We start from the raw sequence: 9,115 nt of genomic DNA on the forward strand, positions 1-9,115 counted from the left end.
TCTGGTCAGTCTCGCGCCCCCAGTCATCCCCCAACCCCATCTGGATGAACCCCATCTGCTTGACTATTTGAACAAGTAGTTGTAGAATTGGATAAGCTAGCTCTTCTCTTAGAGTTCTGGTACATTGCCTGTCTGTTCTGGGGTAGGATCCCTCCTTAATGAGGACATCCCTGCTGTTTCTTCTTTTTTCCCTCGAATCCGTCATTCTTAGGGGTTTTTCCATACAGAGGAGGGTCTAAGGGCAGGAATGCTAACTTTCGCTTAGTCTGTTTAGTTTAGTTTAGTTTAGCCATTACCTATTGAATTCTATGACTTCATGTTCATTATGATTTTATGTATATTATACAATTACCGGTATGAAGCCCATTGAGACCACTATTTTTTGTCATGAATTCAGCTCATAATATTTAAATTGCTGTTTTTAACTGTTAACTTATTTTGTGTTTATGGAGTTTTATTGTTGTATTTTTATGTTTTTACATACTTTTGTACTGTGAGGCAACCTTGAGTGTCCATAAAGGCGCCATATAAATAAAAATTATTATTATTACTATTGTTGTAATATTGGGCCACATAAATAAAATTGAATTGAATTAAAACAAACTGTACACAATTGATGATTTTGGCAACAGCTGGTTTAATGACACAGCTTTTCCTTTTCTACAATAAAAAAGTACCATTAAATGAAAAAAATCAACCAAATAAAATATAAGTTATATTTATTTGGCCTAGTACCAAAAATCGGTTGGTTGGTGGTTAAAATTTCATTTGTTTTCTTCCTATCAGTTTTCATCGGAGTGGGTCTTCAAGCTCTCCCAACACGGAGACAAATAAAAAAATAAGGAGATGGAGGTGATGACTAACAAGAAGCATCAGGTTGGTTACCTGAAACCAGGTGTCACATGCTGAGACGGAAAAAAGCAAATTAAAAGCACTAAAACAGGGTTCTAAAAAAGGGAAGAAACTCCTTTATCAATAGAAACTATGCAACAACGTCGGAACAATCTTACTTTTTGGCATCTTTAAAGTTAAACGTTAAAGATGTTTCCTTTAAATTCATAGATTTCAACACTTGGAAAAAGTGAACAAGAATACTGCAGTGACCTATTTAGAATTTTCAATTCCTCTATTTGTCAAAGCATTGTATTCATACAAACAATTACAGACAGAAAAGAACGTCCCATTTCAATTTCCTTATGAGCCCAACAGTCCCATTGATTGCCTCTTCCCAGTTTCCATGGAGACTGAGAGGAGCTGTGTTTTAAACGGCACAAACAAGCACGTTGGAAAAGTTTGCAGAACTGAATCTGCAAATAATGGAAAAAACTATATATTTCCACTTAATGCGTTCAACTGCAAAACCCTTTCTGTCCTTTTTTCTTGTCAAAGCTAAAAGGGTATTAATAAGCTACAGCTTCTGTCTATCTCCTCTCCTAACATGTCATTTTCTTGAGTTCTATCAAATGAATACTCTTTTTTTAATTTTCCTTAAAAGAAAAAGATTACATGACGGAATTGATTATTATTGTTATCAGTGAGGGTAATATTGATTTACTTGTTGTGGATTCTATAACATGTTTGAAATAAATGAACTAAACTCAAATAAACCGAAAACAGACGTCAATAGTTTTTAGTGAAAATAAAGGTTAAAAAAAGTATTTATTTTAAGTCATTAAAGTATGCGTGAACAACAGCTATTGATTACAGTTTGCAGTTTTTATACGGCTTTATGGAGGTTTTTGTTTTTTAATTATACACACAATAAGAATATAAATAGAAATGGATGGTTGTCATGCAAACACACAACACTGCACGATACTTTCACTTCCCCTTTGCATTGCTCGTCATTTCTGCTGCCAGAAATTGCTGAAGTGCAGCAGGGTGCACTTTGAAGGCTTCTTAATCGGTTTGTATAAAAAGTGTTTATATGCAGACCTATTTGACTAAAATGCTTTATTTACTGATTGTAGTGTATTGCAACAGACGGGCTATTTGTGATGACGTCATCAGGGAGTTGTAAAAAGGGCGAGAGAGAAATAAAAAGCATGGTGACTGCTATCCAGAGTCCGGTGAATAATTCAGAGTGAATTTAAAGGAGAAACACTACAAATGGCGACGAGGATGGGATCCTGCTTGTGGTGAAAACGGAAATAAAGTTTCAAGATAGAAGTAACGATCCCAAGAAGACGGATAAGTGAGTGAAATGGCGCTAAACTTACCCGCGGTCGCTCCCTTTGATGTGCTCAGCGATTCAGCTAACGTCGGCGTTCGCTGGCAGAAATGGCTAAGTAGTTTTAAACTCTATTTAGCTGCGTCAGGAGTCCGTGAGGATGCGCGGAAAAGAGCTTTACTGCTTCACTTGTCGGGAGCGGAAGTTCAAGACATCTTCTTTACTCTGGATGATGCTGGGAATGACGACAGCTATGAAGCTGCGGTTAACAAGTTGAATGCCTATTTCACACCACAAAAGAATATTCCTTACGAGAGGCACGTGTTCAGACAAGCAGAGCAGTCACAAGGAGAGTCAATGGACAGTTTTGTGAGCAGATTAAAAAAACTGGCAGCCACTTGTGAATTCGGAGACAACAGAGATGATTTCATTCGTGATCAAGTGATTGACAAGTGCACATCAAACACCTTACGCAGAAGGTTGTTACGTGAGAAAGATCTAAAACTTGCAGGACTATTAGAAATTGCAAGAACTATGGAAACAGCAGATCAACAGGCCGCAAGAATGGAAAAACTAACAGTAAATGCAGTGGAGAGGAAAAGTTACAAAAAAGCAGACCAAATGAGTAAACCCAAAATGCCCACCACTCAAAGGCAGGAAGGTGGTGAACACAGAATAAAATGTTTCAGGTGTGGAAGATCAGGGCACTTAAGTCGAGAGTGCACTATAACAAAAAACAAAAAGTGTAACAACTGTGGAAAAGAAGGACATTTTGCAAAAATGTGTAAAACAAAGATGACACATAAAGTTAACAGAGTTGTCACCATTGAAACTCAGAGGGAACACAGTGATAGTGAAGAGGATCATGTGTTTACAATCAAAGACTGTGACGCAGAAGGAACTCTGACAGTATTAATAAATGAACAACCAGTAAAAATGCTCATAGATTCTGGAGCTTCATGTAATATTGTCACAGAATGCATTTTTCAACTGTTAAAATCAAAAAGCAATATTGAGCTGCAGAACCCAGTGAAGAAAGTTTATCCTTTTGGATCAAAGAAAGCGCTCCATGTTAAAGGTGTTTTTTCTGCTACATTCAGAGCTAATGAGATGTCAGAAGCCGTCACTGCACTGATCCAAGTTGTGCAAGAAGCACAAATTTGTGTATTAGGCAGACAAACTGCTATGAAGTTGGGACTTCTACACATTGGCCCATTTGAACAGGTGAACTCAGTTCAGCAAAAAGATGTTGCAATTTTCATTTCGGAGCTTGAGCACAAGTACAAAGACTGTTTTCAGGGTTTGGGGAAGCTCAAAGACTTCCAACTGAAACTGCATATAGATAAAAGTGTGCAGCCAGTTGCTCAGCCTGTTCGGAGAGTTCCTTTTAGCTTAAGGAAGCAAGTGGAGGAAAAGCTAAAACAACTTGAAGATGCTGATGTAATTGAGAGAGTAAATGGACCGACCCCATGGGTCTCACCCTTGGTTGTTGTGCATGGAAAAAAGGAGCCCAGACTTTGTGTGGATATGCGCAGGGCAAATGAGGCCATAATACGAGAAAGACACCCCATCCCCATTATAGATGAAATCTTGGAGAATATGACAGGAGCCACAATGTTTTCGAAGTTAGACCTGAAATGGGGATATCATCAAATAGAGCTGGAACCAGAATCCAGGTCTATAACCACTTTTGTCACACACACAGGGCTGTGGCGCTATAAAAGACTGATGTTTGGCATTTCATCCGCACCTGAGATATACCAACACATCATTGGACAGGTACTCCAAGGCATTCCCGGAGTACACAACATATCGGATGACATCATTGTCTCAGGGGAAACCATGCAGCAACATGACGAGAGATTACACCAAGTGCTGCAGCGACTCAAAGAGAATCACCTGACAGTCAACAGAAAGAAATGTCAATTTCAAATGACACAGCTGGAATTCATGGGTCACGTCTTATCCAAAAACGGAATTGGAGCAGCCCAGTCAAAGATTGAAGCGGTAGAAAACACACGACGACCAACAAATGCTGCAGAAGTCAGAAGTTTCTTAGGACTTGTGAACTATTGTGGCAGATTCATTCCTGGTCTAGCAACAACCTCAGAGCCACTAAGAAAACTCACAAGGCAATCTTACAAGTGGACATGGGGTTCTGAGCAGGAAACTGCATTTGTTGAGTTAAAAAGGCAGTTGACCAGTTCTCATGTAATGGCATATTTCAGACAAGAGGCAGAAACGCATGTGATTGTTGATGCTAGCCCTGTTGGATTAGGAGCAATTTTGAGTCAACAGCAAAGAGATGGAACATTCAGACCTGTTTACTATGCGAGTCGAGCTTTGTCTGATGTGGAGCGGCGCTACTCCCAAACTGAAAAAGAAGCTCTGGCTATTGTGTGGGCATGTGAGAAATTTCACGTGTTTCTATACGGAAAGGACTTTGTCTTGGTCACCGACCATAAACCCCTGGAAACCATTTACTCACCAAAATCCAAACCACCAGCAAGGATTGAAAGATGGGCTCTGCGGCTGCAACCCTACAGTTTTAAAGTTCTGTATAAACCAGGACCACAGAATTCTGCTGATTCATTGTCACGGCTAACAGTCAACCACCCTGTGCAACGTGGAACTATGGAGGACCATGTATACTGGGTGGCTCACCATGCAGTGCCGCACGCTTTCACTCCACAACAAATGGAGGATTTGTCAGCAGCCGACCCCACGTTGAATATTGTGCGCAGCTGTATAGAAACTGGTGACTGGAAGAAATGTGACCCAGCCTACCAAACTGTTAAAACGGAACTGTGCACGGTTGGCAAAATAGTGATGAGAGGGTCTCGAATTGTGATTCCTTTAGCAGCACAAAGACAGACGTTGATGCTAGCACACGAAGGACATCAAGGGATAGTGAAGACAAAGCAAAGACTGAGAACCAAAGTTTGGTGGCCTGGAATTGATCGAGAAGTAGAAGACCTGGTGAGATCATGTCATGCTTGTCAAATCAATACTTCTACTTCGCAGGATGTCCCTACTGTTAGGACGGAGCTTCCAGCAAAACCGTGGCAGATGCTTGCTATGGACATGTGTGGACCATTTCCATCAGGACATTACCTGCTGGTAGTAACAGACTACTACTCCAGATGGGTGAGTGCGGACGTTCTTCAGAACCCTACGTCTATGAACATAACCAACTGTATGAAACATTTATTTGCCACTCATGGTCTCCCTGAAAGTATTGTAACAGACAATGGCACGCCATTCATCTCAAAAGAATTTAAGCTGTATCTACAGGAAAATGGAATCTCACATCGCCGTATCACTCCATATTGGCCTCAAGCTAATGGAGAGGTCGAGAGACAGAACAAAACACTTTGTAAGGCTATACGTGCTGCTCATGCTGAAGGAAAGGATTGGCGGGCCGAGCTGGATGTTTTTCTGTTGGCCTATCGTAGCACTCCTCATTGCGTCACAGGCCGCAGCCCAGCTGAACTCCTGTTCAACCGTAAAATCAGGACCAAACTTCCAGAACTCTCACATCTCCAACAAACTCCAACGACAGATGATGCTGCTGTTCGGAGGACCGATGCTCTGAGGAAGGAGAAAGGACGTTCAGACGCAGACAAACACAGAAAAGCTAAAGAAAGTTCAGTGAAACAAGGGGACAGAGTACTGTTACGTCAGCAAAAGCAGAACAAACTGTCAACACCGTTTGAACCTGAACCCTACACTGTCATCAGCCGAAAAGGTCCATCAGTATGGCTGGAGAAAGACGGGAAAAAGAAGATGAGACATGTATCACACGTGAAGTTATGGGTTGAGCCTGAACAGGACACTTCTATGCTTTATGATGGGGCTGAACCTATTACATCAATGCCTGATCCACCGCAGCAGCAGGAAGGTCGACCTCAAAGAGTCAAGAAAGCTCCGACACATCTTAAGGACTTTGTCACATAAACAAACAAAGCCACAAAAGGGGCAGAATAAACCCCGGCGTTGTTGAATGGAAGGGTAGTCCACCCCTCTCCATTTATAAAAGGAAAGAAAAAAAATTGTTTAAGCAGATTGTTTTAAGTAGAATGTGCATTGTTCTGGATGGAAGTTAAGTGGTGAAGCATATTTTAAGTTAAGTACTAAAGATTGCATTTCAGATGTAAAACGGAACTTATTTTGTGAAGTCAGTTAAACTTGAGACAAGATATGTTTATTGGGAGTATTTCATTTCATGTTATGACCGATGTTTACAAGTTTAGTATAAGAGGCTAACTCATTTTCTGTTACTGTTTGTAGCACAAGTCATCTGAGAAAAGGAGGGATGTAGTGTATTGCAACAGACGGGCTATTTGTGATGACGTCATCAGGGAGTTGTAAAAAGGGCGAGAGAGAAATAAAAAGCATGGTGACTGCTATCCAGAGTCCGGTGAATAATTCAGAGTGAATTTAAAGGAGAAACACTACACTGATGTTGGCTCAGTTGTGTGTAAGACTGGTGCATGGAAAACCAGGGTTTGTTTCCCAGGAGATGTAATAAGCTTCATGAAGCTAAACTGCATAACAATGTTGGGGGCTCAAGCCCTTATGCTGGTCCCCAGCCTGGATAAAACACAGGGTTGTGTTAGGAATGGCATTTGGCGTAAAACTCTCTGCCAAACCACCTGTGTGACTCAGTGAAAGCTGATGGTGTAGTGACTATTGAAGAGATATGCCAAAAATAATTATGGATTCGATTTATCTGCGCTTTTCCAGACGCTCAAAACGTTTACGATGTGTCCATTATTCGCTCACTCTTCAGAGGCGGCTGCCAGTTTGCGCCTACGGTCCCTCTGACCATCACCAGGACATTCACACGAGTTCACGCACCAGTGGTGGCCACATTGGAGGCAGGGAGGGTGAAGTGTCTTGCCCAAGGATGACAGTTGACTGGGGATCGAACCGCCGACCCTTTGATCGTTTTACGACCTGCTCAACCACCTGAGCCACTGCCCCCCTCCAAGAGGAGAACAACTTTATTCATCGATTAATCAATTTTATTTTTAGACATTTGTGGTTTACGATGAACTGGCCTTGGATTCCACTGGGATCATCTTTTGATCTATTGTAAAAGCACTGCCTTTAAATTATGCATTTTTTTAGCGGAAAAAAAAAGGTTTTCTAGGACATAGTTTTTGCAGATCGGCAGTAGTTCGTTAGAAATTCACCTCTAAGTTGCGAGCCGGAATGCCCCATTGCTGAGAGCTCTCTGTTTACACGCTCCCCTGCTAGCTTGGCGAGCAATATTGGAGCTATCCAGCAGTACAGTTCTGAGCCCGATACCAGCTCAGACAAAAACAAAAACATACATTTGTCTGCAAGTGGATGCATCAACATGGAGTGGAACCGGGAGCCAAGCACATTTCCTAAATTGGATTCTAAATGGTTTATTTCAAGCAATCAAAGCAGAAATTATACTAAAATAAGACAAACAAGATATATTTGAATCCATCCAAAGATACATCAAACTGAGGATCAAAAAAATGATTGCAAATTACACTTAAGTTCAAATACACTAGTAAATAGTTCAATTATTGCTCTTAAACAGAAACACATTTGCTATTTTGCATGTAGTTATAATTTATAATTATCCAAATCCTAACTTCTGATCAGTCATTTATACTATACCAACACAGATTTGGGTTATGAGAGATCCACGAGTATTTAAAATCACATGACAAGCTGTACTAGATAATGATTTTGTAAATAGTCAATATTGATTATGTTGTCAGATTTTTGTTATTTGAAAAACATTTCCATACAAAAGCAGGATGATTCAAAACGTGAATTTTACAATTTGCATATTTGATCATTAATTTTTTTACTCATTCTTTTATTTGTTCATTTTATGTATTTTAGTTTTATAGACCTCACAAATAAGGTCTTTTTCTAACTGTATTTTTTAATCTGCTCTTGATTCACAACAATTTGAATAAAGAAATATTCAGAAATGCAATTTGGGCTTAATTTTCTCATTTTATGTCCTCCGTCATCAGAAAAATGCCACAAGGAAATAAAAAAAAAACAACAAAAAAAACCCAGTAGTCATCAGAGTGGGTCTTTAAACAAATTCAACTAGATGTACCAGATGAGACATCAACATTTCGAAGAGACTGTAAACTGCCTTTGAAAGAAGCTTGGTGGGAAACAATGCAAGGTATTTATTTGTTAGAGTTTACTTTATGTAGCAGGAGGTAGCTTTTCTCAGCTGCTGTGAGGACCTTTAGGATCGCTGTTTATCACAGAGGAACTTTAAAGTAACTCTAGGAAAAAAGTATCTTCTTTTCCCCAAAACAAATATCATCAAACTTTTATTTCAGACTCAGGTGGTCCATAGGAAGAAAAGAGAATAAAATAAAACATAAGATACAAATACAGTATTTATAATAAAAAGTAAAAAGATATAACTTAAAAAGAGTATAATCGCTGTATCCAGTGTTTCCTTAGGGCAGAAGTGTAGCGGCATGAGCTTCTTTTGGGATCAGTCAGAGACATGATAATTGAGTTCTTAGATTTGTCCAGGCGTTCCATGAGGCTGTATGTAAGCTTACGCAGTAGAGCTTCACAGGTGGGGATGTGAGCGTCCACAAACAGCTGACTGGCTCTGTACCACCTGGGCACCTGTAGCAGAAGCCTAAAAGCATCATTATAGGCCACTAAGAATTTGTGGAATGTCCCACGTCCATAGTTCCACCAAAGAGGGGCCGTATACAGAGGAGTGCAGTAAGCTCTGAACAGCGAACACTTCACTTGAAGAGAACATGCACTGAATTTTCTCATCAGCATATTTGCCTGAGCATAGAGTTTACAGTACTGTCTCTGAATGTCTCTATCATCCCTCCAATCGTCAGTAATGAAATGTCCAAGATATTTGATAGATGATGTTTGTTCCAGAGGCGTTCCACAAAGCTTAAA

This window comes from Oryzias latipes, chromosome 21 (genome assembly GCF_053564925.1).
Source record: "Oryzias latipes strain Hd-rR chromosome 21, Olatipes_Hd-rR_3.1".
Classification (NCBI taxonomy): Eukaryota; Metazoa; Chordata; class Actinopteri; order Beloniformes; family Adrianichthyidae; genus Oryzias; species Oryzias latipes.